Raw genomic sequence first — 26,005 nt, forward strand, 5'->3', positions numbered from 1 at the left:
TCTCCTGCCAGCTATCATTGTGTCATCATAGTAGAAGAATCATATGTTACGCTGGCTCTCCACACACACACACACACAGAGCGCAAACACTTTTGAAGGACCATCTCAAGACAGCTGGCTACCTGGCAAAATGATCTGCGGAGTGTCGGCTCCCCGGCAAAGAGATCCGCAGAGCGTCAGGTTTCCATCAACAGATTTGAAGACTGTCAACATGTCTATGTATTTCTTGTTGCTATGACATTTTAAGAAAAAAATTCTTTACATTTTAGTACTAGTCAGAGTTAGCCTCTTAGTGCCCAGAGGGAGGGGCAGTTCTTCGAGCCATGGCTTCCCAGAGATTTCCTTCAATAAAACAAGGTTTTTTCTTTCCTCCGTGCTGAAGAATGACTCTTCGTGAGTCCAGAGGCAGCTCCATCTTTAAACTATCCATACAATGTTTACTATTAAATAAAAAGGTTTGTTCTCATAATTGTTGCTGTCTATGAGTAATTCTTTCAAATTACTATCACCTTTAGTTAAAATGGTATTATTCCAAAAAGTCTACAATGCTGTGCTAATGAAACTTACTTTTGGACTACCAATTTGATTTTATGTCATTGAAATTTGGTGTTACTGTGAAATAGACATCAAATGTTTTAGTTATTTATTGTAAAAACACATCTAACTCATTTAACACATCTATTAAAACTAAAGCAAACACAGTCGTTAGCTGAATGTGTTCAATGACAATAGCAAAAGGAACACCTTTGTCACCAACTTTCTGTGTGACACAGATCCAGACGGGTATTTACAATGCCGGCACCCGTACTATTGTTCTTGTCTCGTCTACCGTTTGCCGGAGAACTCGCCGCAAAAGTTCTTCTCCCAGCAAAACAGTACAAGTGGAAAAACCCCAAGTAACGTCCACCAGGGTACCGATGATCCTAACAGTGAGGAGGCTCCAGAATAAGTAGATAAATATGTTAAAATGATAGTTCTTGAGTATGCCAGGTGAAGTTTCTGAAACGGCGCGAATACCACAGAGAATGGGAAAATCGTGTCTGGGGCACGATTCGCTAAATTAGTGAAACCCCAAAAAAAACAAATGTAGTCAAGCTCAGAATCACAACCAGAGCGGGACGTCAGGCGGGCCAAAGGTCATACACTAGATGGCTAGTCAGATGAACAGGGGTTAAATTCCAGAGCGCGTAGTCAGGCGGACCGGGTCATACACAGGACGGAAACAAATTCGAATCGCTGAGCAAAAGGAAGGTCAGCAACGCCAAGGGTCGGGAACAAAAATGCAACCAACTTGATAGCAAAGCGAGGACCACGCCAGGGAATAGTCCATGCGGTAGCCGGGCAGAGTACCGCAGCCGCTGCTGGGTAGACCCCAGTCCTAGAAATTGGTAATTAAACCACGGTTCCCAAACGAGCTCCCTCTCTGTAACCATCACCAAGTATTGCCCACCACAAGCTTAATGTACCCTCAAAAGAGCATCCGTAACGACGCTGTTCCAATTGTCGGCAGGCATCGCCGCGGTCCCTAGCTGCCGCACAGTTCCATGAATTTGTGGCTAGGTCCCGGTCAGGCGCATCGAGTGTTTCCTGGCTTGCAGACCCCCCATGGCCGGCTAGTGCATGGGAGTCTGGTTCCAACAGACCAGACGGGGTTTTCCGTTCACCCTGTGCTCCCCAGACAAGGGACTGGGCAAGTAGGTAAGGAGTCTCCCCAGAAATCCTAAAGTGCCCTACTCCCACACTCAAACATAACCCCACGAGTCTTCAGCCTTAAAGGGTTAATTTGACACTTAAATTGCCCCTAAGCCTCAGACCCTCTAGGTTTAGACTATGACCTGTTGTCCTAACATTGTTCTTCCTTTTAAATAAGCTTGCCTCTTCTACTTTGTTAATTCCCTTTTAAGTATTTAAATGCTTCTATTGCATCTCCGATCATCTTCTTTACTCCAAGCTATATATATATATATATTAAGATACTTTAGTCTTTCCTGATAATTTCTATCTTGTAAACGACTAAATCTGCTACACAAGAGGGACATTATGCACCAAGCAGGACCCCATCGTGGCCACCACCTCACCCATTCAGCCAATATTTAAAATGATAAAGAAAAAAAAGCTTTGACTATTCTCATAATCATTGTTAATGAATAGTTCTTTCTAAATAAGAAAAAAGTTGCTCTACCTTGTCCGCTGGCCCCAACGCGTCTTCTTTCAGCCAGCTCCACTTCTTCTCTTCTTCTTATATTTCTCCTTGGTATCAGCTCCGTTGACCAGGACTCCTGGATTAGTTCTGCAAAAGCTAAGGAAACCGTCTTTGTCACCCACTTTCTGTGTTAATCCAAACAGGTATATGCACTGCCGGTGCCTGCACTGTTGGTCACCAGTTTGACCAACCACAACAGAGACAAAGGACATTACAGAAGTGGGCAGCAGAGGTAAGCTTAACATTGGAAGCTTTTAGCTAATTACTAAAAACCATATATTTTTATGTAAGTAACATTCTATAAAGCGTTGTCAACATTCCATGAGGATTTTAAAAAACAAAACAAAAAGATTTTGTCTTTAAAGAGCAAACCTTTGCTAGAGACGGACTCTATGCATTGTTAGTGACTCTCGTCAGAGTAGTCACCACAGCTATGTAGGCGATGTATGTATTTCAGGCAGGGGAGGGCTGGCAGCCTAAGGCCTGGGGGGCAAGTCTAGTCAACTGGCCCATTGCACCATCAAAGCGGCTGCGAGCGACATTGAAAGTGGCCGTCATGCGGCAGTAACTCCACCAGCGCCTAATGAAATTAAAGTGGCCGGCGTGCACACACCGCATGCCTCAGCTCTTCATCACACCCCTTTTAAGACGTGGGAAGAGGAGCTGAGGCATGGCCGTTGGGTCTGACAGCCGCATGATGCAGGGGCGTACCTAGAGTATTTGGCACCTGTGGCAGACCCTGTATGTGGCACACACCCCCCCCCCACACACACACTTTAAAACTGCATAGTTTCTATGGTTAGGCAAACATTGACAGGGGTACAGCAAAATTGTTATCATTATATACTTAGGGATTACGCAGCACCACCGTCAATGTGTGCCTATACATTGAGCCAGACACTGACAACCCCTATCACTATATACTAAGCCAAACATTGATGTGGTGTAGGCTTACCACTTTAGTGACTGGCATAGTATATAGTAGGGATGCACCGAAATCAAAATTTTGGACTGAAACTAAAAATTCAGCATTCACTTGGCCAAAACTGAAAAAAAAAACAAGAAAAAACTTTAAAATACTTTATTAAAAGTAACACCAAAATTAGACAAAAAAATCAACAACAATATTAACATATATATATATATATATATATACACACATATATAACAACAATCACAATCCTATCATGCCCAGGTTCTAGCATGTGCTGGCTGACTTAGCATGATAGGAGTGTGATTGCTGTTTGCAATTTTATATATATATATATATATATATATATATATATATATATATATATATATATATAGATAGATATATATATTAATACTGTCATTGAATTATTCTGTCCAATAAAAGTGTTAACACACCGAAGTTGGACCAAAAAATAATTTATAACAGCAATCACACTCCTATCATCCCTAGGCAGCCACTACATGCTGGAATCTGGGCATGAAAGGAATGTGATTATGGACTCCCTATGCCAAGCTATCCCCCAACACTTACACATCCATGCTATCTGAAACCCTCATTCACAAACATTCAGCATAACACCCATCACTCTCACACACTTACATTCAGCATAACACCCATCACTCTCACACACTTACATTAGGCATAACACCCATCACTCTCACACACTTACTTTCAGCATAACACCCATCACTCTCACACACTTACATTCAGCATAACACCCATCACTCTCACACACTTACATTCAGCATAACACCCATCACTCTCACACACTTACATTCAGCATAACACCCATCACTCTCACACACTTACATTCAGCATAACACCCATCACTCTCACACACTTACTAATCCACTCTCTCCTACCTTTTCTTCTTTCACTCTCACTTTTCCTCCTCTTCTTCTTCTTCTTCTTCCTGTCCTGTGCACTGAGCGCGGAAGACAGTGGGTGTGGCTTCCACAGTTGCCGCGCGCACCGTTTCTGAAGGCGTGCCGGCATGGTGGCACCCCTCAGATGAGCGGCAGCCGGGGCGGACCGCCCCCTCCCCTCGCGGCCGCTTAGTTTTTAACTTTGCGGCCGTAGCCGCATTGAATGCTCGTCTGCCGGTGGTCCGTCAGGCCCACTGGCCCGGATTTAGGGCGGCCTGGGGGGCAATTGCCCCCCTGCCCCCCGGCCCAGCCCGCCCCTGATTTCAGGAATCTGGTAAAGAAGGAAAAGAGATCCCTGGTCTTGTGAGCTTACAGTCTCTTAGGAGGTTCATAAACTATGGTTATGTACAAACTTGACAAGCCATCTGCTTACTTTGGTTCTTTGGAGGATTAGTTCCATTTTCTTCATACTTTATTGTACTAGGATTTCTTAGCTCATAAAAAGAACCTTGATCTCACTCTTGCCCAAATAATATATCACCCAGTTACCCACACCCTCTTTTTAAACGCCAAGCAAAGAAAGAAAGTGCTGTAAGACACACTGTTCCTTTGAAGTTGTTTCAGAACAAAATACATCTTTGAAACTAAATTGTCTTCAGATCCTACATGCTTGCTTCACTGAACATATTAATGCTGTAGGTACACTTATGGTTTTTAATACTAATGATTATGGATATCACCCTTTGTACTAGTATTGGTCGTTATATGCAAACCCCATAGGTTAATACCACTGCCTATCCCGCCGATACCTGGAACACTCAGGGTCTGAGCTCCAGGGTTCTAGGTGTGTATAGTCAGATTCTCACTCTTGCAATGCCTGCTTACCTTCTACCTTCTAGGGATTGGGACACCCCTCCTAATTATTGAGTTTAGGTGTTTCAGCCGCACACCTTTGCTAACACGTGTATGGAATCAAACACACAGGCATATAAAGTTAATTATATGTGTATTTTTGCTATATTAATGTTCCTGGAGGGCTAAGCCAAATGCCAAATGATTTAGGTAAACTATAAAAACACTCAGGAGCCGTGGCAACTGGTGTTTTATGTGGATAAGTGCAAGATAATGCCCTGTGGGGCATAAAAACCCAAGGGGAATGCATAAAATAGTTGATGTTGAGGTTGGGTCTGTATGAAAGGAAAGGGGTTTGGGCGGTATGTGGTTAAAAACATGGAAATACATAAAGGGAATCAGCCAGATAAAGGAGGAGAGTATATTTAAAAGAAGAGAAACTACCAAAACCAAAGGACATAGATTTAAATTAGAGGGGCAAATCAGGAAATATTACTTTACAAAGGTTGTGGATGCATGGAATAGCCTTGCAACAGAAGTGGTAGAGGTTACTAGAGTGAAGGAGTTTAAGCATGTGAGGGATAGACATTGTGCATATATATATATATAGATATATATATATATATATATATATATATATAGATATATATATATATATATATATCTATCTATATATATATATATATATATCTATCTATATATATATATATATATATATATAGATATATAGATATATCTATATATATATAGATATATATATATATATCTATATATATATATATATATATACATGTCTGCACTGATCGTTCACAAGACACAGGAAGGTACTAAATGACAACCAGAAGTGACAGTTGATGTAAGGCAGCGTGGCCTACTGGTAGACGGCACTGGAGGAGGCGGGCTCCAGTCTCAATGAGAGCGTGGGTTCGATTCCCACCGCTGCCATTCACTTTTTAAAATCCCAATAATGCCATTAAGCCCTCCAAAATATTATGTCAATTTATGTCAATTCAATTTATGCCCTCATACCATGGGGGGAAAATAATGTGCACAAAAAGGCAACAACAACAACAAAAACATTGGGTATTTCTAAACAAAACTCAAGACAAACAGTATAATCTATTTAGCAGGTTTTTTTCATTATTTTTAGCAAAAGTGAGAAAAAGTCATTTTTTAGCTGTGGTGACTCTCGTGAGAGTAGTCACCACAGCTAAGAGTAGGCCTTTTTTAATCTTTTTCAATTTTATATGATTAAAAACGTGTTACACTATATCGTATTTCCCTTGTGCTTTCTACGGTATGAGCCAGCGCCATCTACTATATGTTGGAGGTTGGGAACTGAAAAAAGAAAAGAAAAAAAGACAAGCCGATATACTGAGCAGTATTTTAATCTGTGAGTGGAACTACAGAGGGGGAGATTGTGTATTTAAAATCGTATCACACAGTGTGTGCGATGTTTGTTTTTTTCTATTTTATAATACCCTGATATTTTGAGGAAAAAGAAGAGGAAGATAAATTGTATTCTCAAATGAAGCTCTTCAGGACCATCTAACAGTTTACTTAAGTATCACGTTTTACTTTTGTGATAATACTATTTTGTTATATTCTGTTACAATTGTATCATAGCGCTCCACCTGTAGAAATGTTGCAGGAACAGTGTGCAATCTGACCTTGAATAGACTGCATTGTGTCAAGCGATTATGCTCAGGAAGGGACTCCAACAAGGAGCAAACTAAAGGAAAGGGATGCTCTATAACTCTAGAAAAAAAGCAAAACAACTCCTTTCTGACCATTAGGGTCCACCCTCCATTGAATGCTGTTTAGTACACTTCATAAAGTTATTCCATGGGGTTTACTAAAAAGAAACATATATGCATGGAAAGACATCTCCAAACCACCAAGCATATCTGTTTAGCTCTCCCTTCCCACATTTCACTTGGTCTCCTCTCACATCTTCAACACCAGGGGGCCTCAAATTAAAAGTAAAAAGGTAAATCCTCATAGTTTCAAATATCACATTAAAATGTCACTTAAAAGGAAATGTAAAATGTAATCTTTTCAATAAAATTAATGGATTAGCATCTTTGTGATTTACATTTGCAAATTTTGTTTTTTTAAATAAAGCTGTAGTATTTAGTTATATGCTTCACCGTGCTTTGTGACCAATGGAACCTCTCCTGCCAGCTATCATTGTGTCATCATAGTAGAAGTCTCATATGTTACGCTGGCTCTCCACACACACACAGAGCGCAAACACTTTTGAAGGACCATCTCAAGACAGCTGGCTACCTGGCAAAATGATCTGCGGAGTGTCGGCTCCCCGGCAAAGAGATCCGCAGAGCGTCAGGTTTCCATCAACAGATTTGAAGACTGTCAACATGTCTATGTATTTCTTGTTGCTATGACATTTTAAGAAAAAAATTCTTTACATTTTAGTACTAGTCAGAGTTAGCCTCTTAGTGCCCAGAGGGAGGGGCAGTTCTTCGAGCCATGGCTTCCCAGAGATTTCCTTCAATAAAACAAGTTTTTTTCTTTCCTCCGTGCTGAAGAATGACTCTTCGTGAGTCCAGAGGCAGCTCCATCTTTAAACTATCCATACAATGTTTACTATTAAATAAAAAGGTTTGTTCTCATAATTGTTGCTGTCTATGAGTAATTCTTTCAAATTACTATCACCTTTAGTTAAAATGGTATTATTCCAAAATGTCTACAATGCTGTGCTAATGAAACTTATTTTTGGACTACCAATTTGATTTTATGTCATTGAAATTTGGTGTTACTGTGAAATAGACATCAAATGTTTCAGTTATTTATTGCAAAAACACATCTAACTCATTTAACACATCTATTAAAACTAAAGCAAACACAGTCGTTAGCTGAATGTGTTCAATGACAATAGCAAAAGGAACACCTTTGTCACCAACTTTCTGTGTGACACAGATCCAGACGGGTATTTACAATGCCGGCACCCGTACTATTGTTCTTGTCTCGTCTACCGTTTGCCGGAGAACTCGCCGCAAAAGTTCTTCTCCCAGCAAAACAGTACAAGTGGAAAAACCCCAAGTAACGTCCACCAGGGTACCGATGATCCTAACAGTGAGGAGGCTCCAGAATAAGTAGATAAATATGTTAAAATGATAGTTCTTGAGTATGCCAGGTGAAGTTTCTGAAACGGCGCGAATACCACAGAGAATGGGAAAATCGTGTCTGGGGCACGATTCGCTAAATTAGTGAAACCCCCAAAAAAACAAATGTAGTCAAGCTCAGAATCACAACCAGAGCGGGACGTCAGGCGGGCCAAAGGTCATACACTAGATGGCTAGTCAGATGAACAGGGGTTAAATTCCAGAGCGCGTAGTCAGGCGGACCGGGTCATACACAGGACGGAAACAAATTCGAATCGCTGAGCAAAAGGAAGGTCAGCAACGCCAAGGATCGGGAACAAAAATGCAACCAACTTGATATCAAAGCGAGAACCACGCCAGGGAATAGTCCATGCGGTAGCCGGGCAGAGTACCACAGCCGCTGCTGGGTAGACCCCAGTCCTAGAAATTGGTAATTAAACCACGGTTCCCAAACGAGCTCCCTCTCTGTAACCATCACCAAGTATTGCCCACCACAAGCTTAATGTACCCTCAAAAGAGCATCCGTAACGACGCTGTTCCAATTGTCGGCAGGCATCGCCGCGGTCCCTAGCTGCCGCACAGTTCCATGAATTTGTGGCTAGGTCCCGGTCAGGCGCATCGAGTGTTTCCTGGCTTGCAGACCCCCCATGGCCGGCTAGTGCATGGGAGTCTGGTTCCAACAGACCAGACGGGGTTTTCCGTTCACCCTGTGCTCCCCAGACAAGGGACTGGGCAAGCAGGTAAGGAGTCTCCCCAGAAATCCTAAAGTGCCCTACTCCCACACTCAAACATAACCCCACGAGTCTTCAGCCTTAAAGGGTTAACTTGACACTTAAATTGCCCCTAAGCCTCAGACCCTCTAGGTTTAGACTATGACCTGTTGTCCTAACATTGTTCTTCCTTTTAAATAAGCTTGCCTCTTCTACTTTGTTAATTCCCTTTTAAGTATTTAAATGCTTCTATTGCCTCTCCGATCATCTTCTTTACTCCAAGCTATATATATATATATATATTAAGATACTTTAGTCTTTCCTGATAATTTCTATCTTGTAAACGACTAAATCTGCTACACAAGAGGGACATTATGCACCAAGCAGGACCCCATCGTGGCCACCACCTCACCCATTCAGCCAATATTTAAAATGATAAAGAAAAAAAAGCTTTGACTATTCTCATAATCATTGTTAATGAATAGTTCTTTCTAAATAAGAAAAAAGTTGCTCTACCTTGTCCGCTGGCCCCAACGCGTCTTCTTTCAGCCAGCTCCACTTCTTCTCTTCTTCTTATATTTCTCCTTGGTATCAGCTCCGTTGACCAGGACTCCTGGATTAGTTCTGCAAAAGCTAAGGAAACCGTCTTTGTCACCCACTTTCTGTGTTAATCCAAACAGGTATATGCACTGCCGGTGCCTGCACTGTTGGTCACCAGTTTGACCAACCACAACAGAGACAAAGGACATTACAGAAGTGGGCAGCAGAGGTAAGCTTAACATTGGAAGCTTTTAGCTAATTACTAAAAACCATATATTTTTATGTAAGTAACATTCTATAAAGCGTTGTCAACATTCCATGAGGATTTTAAAAAACAAAACAAAAAGATTTTGTCTTTAAAGAGCAAACCTTTGCTAGAGACGGACTCTATGCATTGTTAGTGACTCTCGTGAGAGTAGTCACCACGGCTATGTAGGCGATGTATGTATTTCAGGAATCTGGTAAAGAAGGAAAAGAGATCCCTGGTCTTGTGAGCTTACAGTCTCTTAGGAGGTTCATAAACTATGGTTATGTACAAACTTGACAAGCCATCTGCTTACTTTGGTTCTTTTGAGGATTAGTTCCATTTTCTTCATACTTTATTGTACTAGGATTTCTTAGCTCATAAAAAGAACCTTGATCTCACTCTTGCCCAAATAATATATCACCCAGTTACCCACACCCTCTTTTTAAACGCCAAGCAAAGAAAGAAAGTGCTGTAAGACACACTGTTCCTTTGAAGTTGTTTCAGAACAAAATACATCTTTGAAACTAAATTGTCTTCAGATCCTACATGCTTGCTTCACTGAACATATTAATGCTGTAGGTACACTTATGGTTTTTAATACTAATGATTATGGATATCACCCTTTGTACTAGTATTGGTCGTTATATGCAAACCCCATAGCTTAATACCACTGCCTATCCCGCCGATACCTGGAACACTCAGGGTCTGAGCTCCAGGGTTCTACGTGTGTATAGTCAGATTCTCACTCTTGCAATGCCTGCTTACCTTCTACCTTCTAGGGATTGGGACACCCCTCCTAATTATTGAGTTTAGGTGTTTCAGCCGCACACCTTTGCTAACACGTGTATGGAATCAAACACACAGGCATATAAAGTTAATTATATGTGTATTTTTGCTATATTAATGTTAGTGGAGGGCTAAGCCAAATGCCAAATGATTTAGGTAAACTATAAAAACACTCAGGAGCCGTGGCAACTGGTGTTTTATGTGGATAAGTGCAAGATAATGCCCCTGGGGCATAAAAACCCAAGGGGAATGCATAAAATAGTTGATGTTGAGGTTGGGTCTGTATGAAAGGAAAGGGGTTTGGGCGGTATGTGATTAAAAACATGGAAATACATAAAGGGAATCAGCCAGATAAAGGAGGAGAGTATATTTAAAAGAAGAGAAACTACCAAAACCAAAGGACATAGATTTAAATTAGAGGGGCAAATCAGGAAATATTACTTTACAAAGGTTGTGGATGCATGGAATAGCCTTGCAACAGAAGTGGTAGAGGTTAATAGAGTGAAGGAGTTTAAGCATGTGAGGGATAGACATTGTGCATATATATATATAGAAATATAGATATATCTATATATATATATATATATATATATATATATATATATATATAGATATATCTATATATCTATATATATATATATATAGATATATATATATATCTATATATATATAGATATATATATATATCTATATATATATATATCTATATATATATATAGATATATCTATATATCTATATATATATATATACATGTCTGCACTGATCGTTCACAAGACACAGGAAGGTACTAAATGACAACCAGAAGTGACAGTTGATGTAAGGCAGCGTGGCCTACTGGTAGACGGCACTGGAGGAGGCGGGCTCCAGTCTCAATGAGAGCGTGGGTTCGATTCCCACCGCTGCCATTCACTTTTTAAAATCCCAATAATGCCATTAAGCCCTCCAAAATATTATGTCAATTTATGTCAATTCAATTTATGCCCTCATACCATGGGGGGAAAATAATGTGCACAAAAAGGCAACAACAACAAAAAAACATTGGGTATTTCTAAACAAAACTCAAGACAAACAGTATAATCTATTTAGCAGGTTTTTTTCATTATTTTTAGCAAAAGTGAGAAAAAGTCATTTTTTAGCTGTGGTGACTCTCGTGAGAGTAGTCACCACAGCTAAGAGTAGGCCTTTTTTAATCGTTTTCAATTTTATATGATTAAAAACGTGTTACACTATATCGTATTTCCCTTGTGCTTTCTACGGTATGAGCCAGCGCCATCTACTATATGTTGGAGGTTGGGATCTGAAAAAAGAAAAGAAAAAAAGACAAGCCGATATACTGAGCAGTATTTTAATCTGTGAGTGGAACTACAGAGGGGGAGATTGTGTATTTAAAATCGTATCACACAGTGTGTGCGATGTTTGTTTTTTTCTATTTTATAATACCCTGATATTTTGAGGAAATAGAAGAGGAAGATAAATTGTATTCTCAAATGAAGCTCTTCAGGACCATCTAACAGTTTACTTAAGTATCATGTTTTACTTTTGTGATAATACTATTTTGTTATATTCTGTTACAATTGTATCATAGCGCTCCACCTGTAGAAATGTTGCAGGAACAGTGTGCAATCTGACCTTGAATAGACTGCATTGTGTCAAGCGATTATGCTCAGGAAGGGACTCCAACAAGGAGCAAACTAAAGGAAAGGGATGCTCTATAACTCTTGAAAAAAAGCAAAACAACTCCTTTCTGACCTTTAGGGTCCACCCTCCATTGAATGCTGTTTAGTACACTTCATAAAGTTATTCCATGGGGTTTACTAAAACGAAACATATATGCATGGAAAGACATCTCCAAACCACCAAGCATATCTGTTTAGCTCTCCCTTCCCACATTTCACTTGGTCTCCTCTCACATCTTCAACACCAGGGGGCCTCAAATTAAAAGTAAAAAGGTAAATCCTCATAGTTTCAAATATCACATTAAAATGTCACTTAAAAGGAAATGTAAAATGTAGTCTTTTCAATAAAACTAATGGATTAGCATCTTTGTAATTTACATTTGCAAATTTTGTTTTTTTAAATAAAGCTGTAGTATTTAGTTATATGCTTCACCGTGCTTTGTGACCAATGGAACCTCTCCTGCCAGCTATCATTGTGTCATCATAGTAGAAGTCTCATATGTTACGCTGGCTCTCCACACACACACACACACACACACACAGAGCGCAAACACTTTTGAAGGACCATCTCAAGACAGCTGGCTACCTGGCAAAATGATCTGCGGAGTGTCGGCTCCCCGGCAAAGAGATCCGCAGAGCGTCAGGTTTCCATCAACAGATTTGAAGACTGTCAACATGTCTATGTATTTCTTGTTGCTATGACATTTTAAGAAAAAAATTCTTTACATTTTAGTACTAGTCAGAGTTAGCCTCTTAGTGCCCAGAGGGAGGGGCAGTTCTTCGAGCCATGGCTTCCCAGAGATTTCCTTCAATAAAACAAGGTTTTTTCTTTCCTCCGTGCTGAAGAATGACTCTTCGTGAGTCCAGAGGCAGCTCCATCTTTAAACTATCCATACAATGTTTACTATTAAATAAAAAGGTTTGTTCTCATAATTGTTGCTGTCTATGAGTAATTCTTTCAAATTACTATCACCTTTAGTTAAAATGGTATTATTCCAAAAAGTCTACAATGCTGTGCTAATGAAACTTACTTTTGAACTACCAATTTGATTTTATGTCATTGAAATTTGGTGTTACTGTGAAATAGACATCAAATGTTTTAGTTATTTATTGTAAAAACACATCTAACTCATTTAACACATCTATTAAAACTAAAGCAAACACAGTCGTTAGCTGAATGTGTTCAATGACAATAGCAAAAGGAACACCTTTGTCACCAACTTTCTGTGTGACACAGATCCAGACGGGTATTTACAATGCCGGCACCCGTACTATTGTTCTTGTCTCGTCTACCGTTTGCCGGAGAACTCGCCGCAAAAGTTCTTCTCCCAGCAAAACAGTACAAGTGGAAAAACCCCAAGTAACGTCCACCAGGGTACCGATGATCCTAACAGTGAGGAGGCTCCAGAATAAGTAGATAAATATGTTAAAATGATAGTTCTTGAGTAAGCCAGGTGAAGTTTCTGAAACGGCGCGAATACCACAGAGAATGGGAAAATCGTGTCTGGGGCACGATTCGCTAAATTAGTGAAACCCCAAAAAAAACAAATGTAGTCAAGCTCAGAATCACAACCAGAGCGGGACGTCAGGCGGGCCAAAGGTCATACACTAGATGGCTAGTCAGATGAACAGGGGTTAAATTCCAGAGCGCGTAGTCAGGCGGACCGGGTCATACACAGGACGGAAACAAATTCGAATCGCTGAGCAAAAGGAAGGTCAGCAACGCCAAGGGTCGGGAACAAAAATGCAACCAACTTGATAGCAAAGCGAGGACCACGCCAGGGAATAGTCCATGCGGTAGCCGGGCAGAGTACCGCAGCCGCTGCTGGGTAGACCCCAGTCCTAGAAATTGGTAATTAAACCACGGTTCCCAAACGAGCTCCCTCTCTGTAACCATCACCAAGTATTGCCCACCACAAGCTTAATGTACCCTCAAAAGAGCATCCGTAACGACGCTGTTCCAATTGTCGGCAGGCATCGCCGCGGTCCCTAGCTGCCGCACAGTTCCATGAATTTGTGGCTAGGTCCCGGTCAGGCGCATCGAGTGTTTCCTGGCTTGCAGACCCCCCATGGCCGGCTAGTGCATGGGAGTCTGGTTCCAACAGACCAGACGGGTTTTTCCGTTCACCCTGTGCTCCCCAGACAAGGGACTGGGCAAGCAGGTAAGGAGTCTCCCCAGAAATCCTAAAGTGCCCTACTCCCACACTCAAACATAACCCCACGAGTCTTCAGCCTTAAAGGGTTAACTTGACACTTAAATTGCCCCTAAGCCTCAGACCCTCTAGGTTTAGACTATGACCTGTTGTTCTAACATTGTTCTTCCTTTTAAATAAGCTTGCCTCTTCTACTTTGTTAATTCCCTTTTAAATATTTAAATGCTTCTATTGCATCTCCGATCATCTTCTTTACTCCAAGCTATATATATATATATATATTAAGATACTTTAGTCTTTCCTGATAATTTCTATCTTGTAAACGACTAAATCTGCTACACAAGAGGGACATTATGCACCAAGCAGGACCCCATCGTGGCCACCACCTCACCCATTCAGCCAATATTTAAAATGATAAAGAAAAAAAAGCTTTGACTATTCTCATAATCATTGTTAATGAATAGTTCTTTCTAAATAAGAAAAAAGTTGCTCTACCTTGTCCGCTGGCCCCAACGCGTCTTCTTTCAGCCAGCTCCACTTCTTCTCTTCTTCTTATATTTCTCCTTGGTATCAGCTCCGTTGACCAGGACTCCTGGATTAGTTCTGCAAAAGCTAAGGAAACCGTCTTTGTCACCCACTTTCTGTGTTAATCCAAACAGGTATATGCACTGCCGGTGCCTGCACTGTTGGTCACCAGTTTGACCAACCACAACAGAGACAAAGGACATTACAGAAGTGGGCAGCAGAGGTAAGCTTAACATTGGAAGCTTTTAGCTAATTACTAAAAACCATATATTTTTATGTAAGTAACATTCTATAAAGGGTTGTCAACATTCCATGAGGATTTTAAAAAACAAAACAAAAAGATTTTGTCTTTAAAGAGCAAACCTTTGCTAGAGACGGACTCTATGCATTGTTAGTGACTCTCGTGAGAGTAGTCACCACAGCTATGTAGGCGATGTATGTATTTCAGGCAGGGGAGGGCTGGCAGCCTAAGGCCTGGGGGGCAAGTCTAGTCAACTGGCCCATTGCACCATCAAAGCGGCTGCGAGCGACATTGAAAGTGGCCGTCATGCGGCATTCACTCCACCAGCGCCTAATGAAATTAAAGTGGCCGGCGTGCACACACCGCATGCCTCAGCTCTTCATCACACCCCTTTTAAGACGTGGGAAGAGGAGCTGAGGCATGGCCGTTGGGTCTGACAGCCGCATGATGCAGGGGCGTACCTAGAGTATTTGGCACCTGTGGCAGACCCTGTATGTGGCACACACCCCCCCCCCACACACACTTTAAAACTGCATAGTTTCTATGGTTAGGCAAACATTGACAGGGGTACAGCAAAATTGTTATCATTATATACTTAGGGATTACGCAGCACCACCGTCAATGTGTGCCTATACATTGAGCCAGACACTGACAACCCCTATCACTATATACTAAGCCAAACATTGATGTGGTGTAGGCTTACCACTTTAGTGACTGGCATAGTATATAGTAGGGATGCACCGAAATCAAAATTTTGGACTGAAACTAAAAATTCAGCATTCACTTGGCCAAAACTGAAAAAAAAAACAAAAAAAAACTTTAAAATACTTTATTAAAAGTAACACCAAAATTAGACAAAAAAATCAACAACAATATTAACATATATATATATATATATATATATATATATATATATATATATATATATATATACACACATATATAACAACAATCACAATCCTATCATGCCCAGGTTCTAGCATGTGCTGGCTGACTTAGCATGATAGGAGTGTGATTGCTGTTTGCAATTTTATATATATATATATATATATATATATATATAGATATATATATTAATACTGTCATTGAATTATTCTGTCCAATAAAAGTGTTAACACACCGAAGTTGGACCAAAAAATAATTTATAACAGCAATCACACTCCTATCATCCCTAGGCAGCCACTACATGCTGGAATCTGGGCATGAAAGGAATGTGATTATGGACTCCCTATGCCAAGCTATCCCCCAACACTTACACATCCATGCTATCTGAAACCCTCATTCACAAACATTCAGCATAACACCCATCACTCTCACACACTTACATTCAGCATAACACCCATCACTCTCACACACTTACATTAGGCATAACACCCATCACTCTCACACACTTACTTTCAGCATAACACCCATCACTCTCACACACTTACATTCAGCATAACACCCATCACTCTCACACACTTACATTCAGCATAACACCCATCACTCTCACACACTTACTAATCCACTCTCTCCTACCTTTTCTTCTTTCACTCTCACTTTTCCTCCTCTTCTTCTTCTTCTTCTTCCTGTCCTGTGCACTGAGCGCGGAAGACAGTGGGTGTGGCTTCCACAGTTGCCGCGCGCACCGTTTCTGAAGGCGTGCCGGCATGGTGGCAACCCTCAGATGAGCGGCAGCCGGGGCGGACCGCCCCCTCCCCTCGCGGCCGCTTAGTTTTTAACTTTGCGGCCGCAGCCGCATTGAATGCTCGTCTGCCGGTGGTCCGTCAGGCCCACTGGCCCGGATTTAGGGCGGCCTGGGGGGCAATTGCCCCCCTGCCCCCCGGCCCAGCCCGCCCCTGATTTCAGGAATCTGGTAAAGAAGGAAAAGAGATCCCTGGTCTTGTGAGCTTACAGTCTCTTAGGAGGTTCATAAACTATGGTTATGTACAAACTTGACAAGCCATCTGCTTACTTTGGTTCTTTGGAGGATTAGTTCCATTTTCTTCATACTTTATTGTACTAGGATTTCTTAGCTCATAAAAAGAACCTTGATCTCACTCTTGCCCAAATAATATATCACCCAGTTACCCACACCCTCTTTTTAAACGCCAAGCAAAGAAAGAAAGTGCTGTAAGACACACTGTTCCTTTGAAGTTGTTTCAGAACAAAATACATCTTTGAAACTAAATTGTCTTCAGATCCTACATGCTTGCTTCACTGAACATATTAATGCTGTAGGTACACTTATGGTTTTTAATACTAATGATTATGGATATCACCCTTTGTACTAGTATTGGTCGTTATATGCAAACCCCATAGCTTAATACCACTGCCTATCCCGCCGATACCTGGAACACTCAGGGTCTGAGCTCCAGGGTTCTAGGTGTGTATAGTCAGATTCTCACTCTTGCAATGCCTGCTTACCTTCTACCTTCTAGGGATTGGGACACCCCTCCTAATTATTGAGTTTAGGTGTTTCAGCCGCACACCTTTGCTAACACGTGTATGGAATCAAACACACAGGCATACAAAGTTAATTATATGTGTATTTTTGCTATATTAATGTTCCTGGAGGGCTAAGCCAAATGCCAAATGATTTAGGTAAACTATAAAAACACTCAGGAGCCGTGGCAACTGGTGTTTTATGTGGATAAGTGCAAGATAATGCCCCTGGGGCATAAAAACCCAAGGGGAATGCATAAAATAGTTGATGTTGAGGTTGGGTCTGTATGAAAGGAAAGGGGTTTGGGCGGTATGTGATTAAAAACATGTAAATACATAAAGGGAATCAGCCAGATAAAGGAGGAGAGTATATTTAAAAGAAGAGAAACTACCAAAACCAAAGGACATAGATTTAAATTAGAGGGGCAAATCAGGAAATATTACTTTACAAAGGTTGTGGATGCATGGCCTTGCAACAGAAGTGGTAGAGGTTAATAGAGTGAAGGAGTTTAAGCATGTGAGGGATAGACATTGTGCATATATATATATAGAAATATAGATATATCTATATATATATATATATATATATATATAGATATATCTATATATCTATATATATATAGATATATAGATATATCTATATATATATATATATAGATATATATATATATATCTATATATATATATATATCTATATATATATATAGATATATCTATATATCTATATATATATATATACATGTCTGCACTGATCGTTCACAAGACACAGGAAGGTACTAAATGACAACCACAAGTGACAGTTGATGTAAGGCAGCGTGGCCTACTGGTAGACGGCACTGGAGGAGGCGGGCTCCAGTCTCAATGAGAGCGTGGGTTCGATTCCCACCGCTGCCATTCACTTTTTAAAATCCCAATAATGCCATTAAGCCCTCCAAAATATTATGTCAATTTATGTCAATTCAATTTATGCCCTCATACCATGGGGGGAAAATAATGTGCACAAAAAGACAACAACAACAAAAAAAACATTGGGTATTTCTAAACAAAACTCAAGACAAACAGTATAATCTATTTAGCAGGTTTTTTTCATTATTTTTAGCAAAAGTGAGAAAAAGTCATTTTTTAGCTGTGGTGACTCTCGTGAGAGTAGTCACCACAGCTAAGAGTAGGCCTTTTTTAATCTTTTTCAATTTTATATGATTAAAAACGTGTTACACTATATCGTATTTCCCTTGTGCTTTCTACGGTATGAGCCAGCGCCATCTACTATATGTTGGAGGTTGGGATCTGAAAAAAGAAAAGAAAAAAAGACAAGCCGATATACTGAGCAGTATTTTAATCTGTGAGTGGAACTACAGAGGGGGAGATTGTGTATTTAAAATCGTATCACACAGTGTGTGCGATGTTTGTTTTTTTCTATTTTATAATACCCTGATATTTTGAGGAAAAAGAAGAGGAAGATAAATTGTATTCTCAAATGAAGCTCTTCAGGACCATCTAACAGTTTACTTAAGTATCATGTTTTACTTTTGTGATAATACTATTTTGTTATATTCTGTTACAATTGTATCATAGCGCTCCACCTGTAGAAATGTTGCAGGAACAGTGTGCAATCTGACCTTGAATAGACTGCATTGTGTAAAGCGATTATGCTCAGGAAGGGACTCCAACAAGGAGCAAACTAAAGGAAAGGGATGCTCTATAACTCTTGAAAAAAAGCAAAACAACTCCTTTCTGACCTTTAGGGTCCACCCTCCATTGAATGCTGTTTAGTACACTTCATAAAGTTATTCCATGGGGTTTACTAAAAAGAAACATATATGCATGGAAAGACATCTCCAAACCACCAAGCATATCTGTTTAGCTCTCCCTTCCCACATTTCACTTGGTCTCCTCTCACATCTTCAACACCAGGGGGCCTCAAATTAAAAGTAAAAAGGTAAATCCTCATAGTTTCAAATATCACATTAAAATGTCACCTAAAAGGAAATGTAAAATGTAGTCTTTTCAATAAAATTAATGGATTAGCATCTTTGTGATTTACATTTGCAAATTTTGTTTTTTTAAATAAAGCTGTAGTATTTAGTTATATGCTTCACCGTGCTTTGTGACCAATGGAACCTCTCCTGCCAGCTATCATTGTGTCATCATAGTAGAAGTCTCATATGTTACGCTGGCTCTCCACACACACACACACAGAGCGCAAACACTTTTGAAGGACCATCTCAAGACAGCTGGCTACCTGGCAAAATGATCTGCGGAGTGTCGGCTCCCCGGCAAAGAGATCCGCAGAGCGTCAGGTTTCCATCAACAGATTTGAAGACTGTCAACATGTCTATGTATTTCTTGTTGCTATGACATTTTAAGAAAAAAATTCTTTACATTTTAGTACTAGTCAGAGTTAGCCTCTTAGTGCCCAGAGGGAGGGGCAGTTCTTCGAGCCATGGCTTCCCAGAGATTTCCTTCAATAAAACAAGTTTTTTTCTTTCCTCCGTGCTGAAGAATGACTCTTCGTGAGTCCAGAGGCAGCTCCATCTTTAAACTATCCATACAATGTTTACTATTAAATAAAAAGGTTTGTTCTCATAATTGTTGCTGTCTATGAGTAATTCTTTCAAATTACTATCACCTTTAGTTAAAATGGTATTATTCCAAAATGTCTACAATGCTGTGCTAATGAAACTTATTTTTGGACTACCAATTTGATTTTATGTCATTGAAATTTGGTGTTACTGTGAAATAGACATCAAATGTTTCAGTTATTTATTGTAAAAACACATCTAACTCATTTAACACATCTATTAAAACTAAAGCAAACACAGTCGTTAGCTGAATGTGTTCAATGACAATAGCAAAAGGAACACCTTTGTCACCAACTTTCTGTGTGACACAGATCCAGACGGGTATTTACAATGCCGGCACCCGTACTATTGTTCTTGTCTCGTCTACCGTTTGCCGGAGAACTCTCCGCAAAAGTTCTTCTCCCAGCAAAACAGTACAAGTGGAAAAACCCCAAGTAACGTCCACCAGGGTACCGATGATCCTAACAGTGAGGAGGCTCCAGAATAAGTAGATAAATATGTTAAAATGATAGTTCTTGAGTATGCCAGGTGAAGTTTCTGAAACGGCGCGAATACCACAGAGAATGGGAAAATCGTGTCTGGGGCACGATTCGCTAAATTAGTGAAACCCCAAAAAAAACAAATGTAGTCAAGCTCAGAATCACAACCAGAGCGGGACGTCAGGCGGGCCAAAGGTCATACACTAGATGGCTAGTCAGATGAACAGGGGTTAAATTCCAGAGCGCGTAGTCAGGCGGACCGGGTCATACACAGGACGGAAACAAATTCGAATCGCTGAGCAAAAGGAAGGTCAGCAACGCCAAGGGTCGGGAACAAAAATGCAACCAACTTGATATCAAAGCGAGGACCAGGCCAGGGAATAGTCCATGCGGTAGCCGGGCAGAGTACCACAGCCGCTGCTGGGTAGACCCCAGTCCTAGAAATTGGTAATTAAACCACGGTTCCCAAACGAGCTCCCTCTCTGTAACCATCACCAAGTATTGCCCACCACAAGCTTAATGTACCCTCAAAAGAGCATCCGTAACGACGCTGTTCCAATTGTCGGCAGGCATCGCCGCAGTCCCTAGCTGCCGCACAGTTCCATGAATTTGTGGCTAGGTCCCGGTCAGGCGCATCGAGTGTTTCCTGGCTTGCAGACCCCCCATGGCCGGCTAGTGCATGGGAGTCTGGTTCCAACAGACCAGACGGGGTTTTCCGTTCACCCTGTGCTCCCCAGACAAGGGACTGGGCAAGCAGGTAAGGAGTCTCCCCAGAAATCCTAAAGTGCCCTACTCCCACACTCAAACATAACCCCACGAGTCTTCAGCCTTAAAGGGTTAACTTGACACTTAAATTGCCCCTAAGCCTCAGACCCTCTAGGTTTAGACTATGACCTGTTGTCCTAACATTGTTCTTCCTTTTAAATAAGCTTGCCTCTTCTACTTTGTTAATTCCCTTTTAAGTATTTAAATGCTTCTATTGCCTCTCCGATCATCTTCTTTACTCCAAGCTATATATATATATATATATATATATATATATTAAGATACTTTAGTCTTTCCTGATAATTTCTATCTTGTAAACGACTAAATCTGCTACACAAGAGGGACATTATGCACCAAGCAGGACCCCATCGTGGCCACCACCTCACCCATTCAGCCAATATTTAAAATGATAAAGAAAAAAAAGCTTTGACTATTCTCATAATCATTGTTAATGAATATTTCTTTCTAAATAAGAAAAAAGCTGCTCTACCTTGTCCGCTGGCCCCAACGCGTCTTCTTTCAGCCAGCTCCACTTCTTCTCTTCTTCTTATATTTCTCCTTGGTATCAGCTCCGTTGACCAGGACTCCTGGATTAGTTCTGCAAAAGCTAAGGAAACCGTCTTTGTCACCCACTTTCTGTGTTAATCCAAACAGGTATATGCACTGCCGGTGCCTGCACTGTTGGTCACCAGTTTGACCAACCACAACAGAGACAAAGGACATTACAGAAGTGGGCAGCAGAGGTAAGCTTAACATTGGAAGCTTTTAGCTAATTACTAAAAACCATATATTTTTATGTAAGTAACATTCTATAAAGCGTTGTCAACATTCCATGAGGATTTTAAAAAACAAAACAAAAAGATTTTGTCTTTAAAGAGCAAACCTTTGCTAGAGACGGACTCTATGCATTGTTAGTGACTCTCGTGAGAGTAGTCACCACGGCTATGTAGGCGATGTATGTGTTTCAGGAATCTGGTAAAGAAGGAAAAGAGATCCCTGGTCTTGTGAGCTTACAGTCTCTTAGGAGGTTCATAAACTATGGTTATGTACAAACTTGACAAGACATCTGCTTACTTTGGTTCTTTTGAGGATTAGTTCCATTTTCTTCATACTTTATTGTACTAGGATTTCTTAGCTCATAAAAAGAACCTTGATCTCACTCTTGCCCAAATAATATATCACCCAGTTACCCACACCCTCTTTTTAAACGCCAAGCAAAGAAAGAAAGTGCTGTAAGACACACTGTTCCTTTGAAGTTGTTTCAGAACAAAATACATCTTTGAAACTAAATTGTCTTCAGATCCTACATGCTTGCTTCACTGAACATATTAATGCTGTAGGTACACTTATGGTTTTTAATACTAATATTTATGGATATCACCCTTTGTACTAGTATTGGTCGTTATATGCAAACCCCATAGCTTAATACCACTGCCTATCCCGCCGATACCTGGAACACTCAGGGTCTGAGCTCCAGGGTTCTAGGTGTGTATAGTCAGATTCTCACTCTTGCAATGCCTGCTTACCTTCTACCTTCTAGGGATTGGGACACCCCTCCTAATTATTGAGTTTAGGTGTTTCAGCCGCACACCTTTGCTAACACGTGTATGGAATCAAACACACAGGCATATAAAGTTAATTATATGTGTATTTTTGCTATATTAATGTTCCTGGAGGGCTAAGCCAAATGCCAAATGATTTAGGTAAACTATAAAAACACTCAGGAGCCGTGGCAACTGGTGTTTTACGTGGATAAGTGCAAGATAATGCCCCTGGGGCATAAAAACCCAAGGGGAATGCATAAAATAGTTGATGTTGAGGTTGGGTCTGTATGAAAGGAAAGGGGTTTGGGCGGTATGTGATTAAAAACATGGAAATACATAAAGGGAATCAGCCAGATAAAGGAGGAGAGTAGGGCTGCAACTAACGATTATTTAAATAATCGATTAGTTGGCCAATTATTTTTTCGATTAATCGATTAATCGGATAAAAAAAACAATATGCAAATTTTTCGTTTATTTAAAATAATTTAATGAACCGGATGTTAAAAAACAACTTAAAATTTACATTAACATTCTTATTTTGTTATGATGTAATAAAAAACAATATTTTCAAAGTACAAGAACTCAAACACAATATTTATGAAACAAAATAACCCCAAACATTCTGAAAAGAGGTGGACTATTACTGTTCAAGAAACTTTGCCCCAGCCCTGGCACTTTGCACCCAGCACTTTGCACCCAGCACTTTGCACCTTGCACCCAGCACTTTGCACCCAGCACTTTGCCCCAGCCCTGGCACTTTGCACCCAGCACCCAGCACTTTGCACCCAGCACTTTGCACCCAGCACTTTGCACCCTGCACCCAGCACTTTGCCCCAGCACTCAGCACTTTGCACCCAGCACTTTGCACCCAGCACTTTGCCCCAGCCCTGGCACTTTGCACCAGCACTTTGCACCCAGCCCTGGCACTTTGCACCCAGCACTTTGCACTGTGCCCCTGCACCCAGTCTCCAACTCTGCCCTGCACCCAGCCCTGCCCCCACATTCTGCCCTGCCCCCACACTCTGCCCTGCACCCACTCTGCCCTGCACCCACACTCACACCCTGCCCTGCATCCCCACCCCCACTCTGCCCTGCACCCAGTCTCCCACTCTGCCCTGCACCCAGTCTCCCACTCTGCCCTGCACCCAGTCTCCCACTCTGCCCTGCATCCCCACTCTGCCCTGCACCCAGTCTCCTGCCCTGCCCCCCCACCCCCACTCTGCCCTGCACCCCCACCCCCACTCTGCCCTGCACCCACACTCACACCCTGCCCTGCATCCCCACCCCCACTCTGCCCTGCACTCAGTCACCTACCCTGACCTGCCCCACCCACCCCCACTCTGCCCTGCACCCAGTCACCTACCCTGGCCTGCCCCCCCACCGTCACTCTGCCCTGCACCCACACTCACACCCTGCCCTGCATCCCCTGAAACCCCACCCCCACCCCACCGTGGACCCCCACCCCGCTGTGGACCCCCACCCCGCCGTGGACCCCCACCCCGCCGTGGACCCCCACCCCCGCGAATCGCTCTGTGCAAATGGAGCCACTCGTACAGAGCGAATCGCACAGAGCCACTCGCACAGAGCGAATCGCACATAGACATGAAGAATACTTACCTCCGGAACGCGTCACATCCGTCACGTAGCTGAAAGAAGGCGGAGACTGCAGAGCGTGTAGCAGAAGCGGGGAACGCTCGCGGAGGTAAGTAAAAGGAGCCGAGTGCTCCAACAACGAATCGATCATTCGATTAATCGATAACGGAAATCGTCGACAACGATTTCCGTTATCGATTATTATCGATTTTATCGATTCGTTGTTTCAGCCCTAGAGGAGAGTATATTTTAAAGAAGAGAAACTACCAAAACCAAAAGGACATAGATTTAAATTAGAGGGGCAAATCAGGAAATATTACTTTACAAAGGTTGTGGATGCATGGAATAGCCTTGCAACAGAAGTGGTAGAGGTTAATAGAGTGAAGGAGTTTAAGCATGTGAGGGATAGACATTGTGCATATATATATATATATATATATATATATACACATGTCTGCACTGATCGTTCACAAGACACAGGAAGGTACTAAATGACAACCAGAAGTGACAGTTGATGTAAGGCAGCGTGGCCTACTGGTAGATGGCACTGGAGGAGGCGGGCTCCAGTCTCAATGAGAGCGTGGGTTCGATTCCCACCGCTGCCATTCACTTTTTAAAATCCCAATAATGCCATTAAGCCCTCCAAAATATTATGTCAATTTATGTCAATTCAATTTATGCCCTCATACCATGGGGGGAAAATAATGTGCACAAAAAGGCAACAACAACAAAAAAAACATTGGGTATTTCTAAACAAAACTCAAGACAAACAGTATAATCTATTTAGCAGGTTTTTTTCATTATTTTTAGCAAAAGTGAGAAAAAGTCATTTTTTAGCTGTGGTGACTCTCGTGAGAGTAGTCACCACAGCTAAGAGTAGGCCTTTTTTAATCTTTTTCAATTTTATATGATTAAAAACGTGTTACACTATATCGTATTTCCCTTGTGCTTTCTACGGTATGAGCCAGCGCCATCTACTATATGTTGGAGGTTGGGATCTGAAAAAAGAAAAGAAAAAAAGACAAGCCGATATACTGAGCAGTATTTTAATCTGTGAGTGGAACTACAGAGGGGGAGATTGTGTATTTAAAATCGTATCACACAGTGCGTGCGATGTTTGTTTTTTTCTATTTTATAATACCCTGATATTTTGAGGAAAAAGAAGAGGAAGATAAATTGTATTCTCAAATGAAGCTCTTCAGGACCATCTAACAGTTTACTTAAGTACCATGTTTTACTTTTGTGATAATACTATTTTGTTATATTCTGTTACAATTGTATCATAGCGCTCCACCTGTAGAAATGTTGCAGGAACAGTGTGCAATCTGACCTTGAATAGACTGCATTGTGTCAAGCGATTATGCTCAGGAAGGGACTCCAACAAGGAGCAAACTAAAGGAAAGGGATGCTCTATAACTCTAGAAAAAAAGCAAAACAACTCCTTTCTGACCATTAGGGTCCACCCTCCATTGAATGCTGTTTAGTACACTTCATAAAGTTATTCCATGGGGTTTACTAAAAAGAAACATATATGCATGGAAAGACATCTCCAAACCACCAAGCATATCTGTTTAGCTCTCCCTTCCCACATTTCACTTGGTCTCCTCTCACATCTTCAACACCAGGGGGCCTCAAATTAAAAGTAAAAAGGTAAATCCTCATAGTTTCAAATATCACATTAAAATGTCACTTAAAAGGAAATGTAAAATGTAATCTTTTC

Source organism: Spea bombifrons, chromosome 1 (genome assembly GCF_027358695.1).
Source record: "Spea bombifrons isolate aSpeBom1 chromosome 1, aSpeBom1.2.pri, whole genome shotgun sequence".
In the NCBI taxonomy this organism is placed as follows: Eukaryota; Metazoa; Chordata; class Amphibia; order Anura; family Pelobatidae; genus Spea; species Spea bombifrons.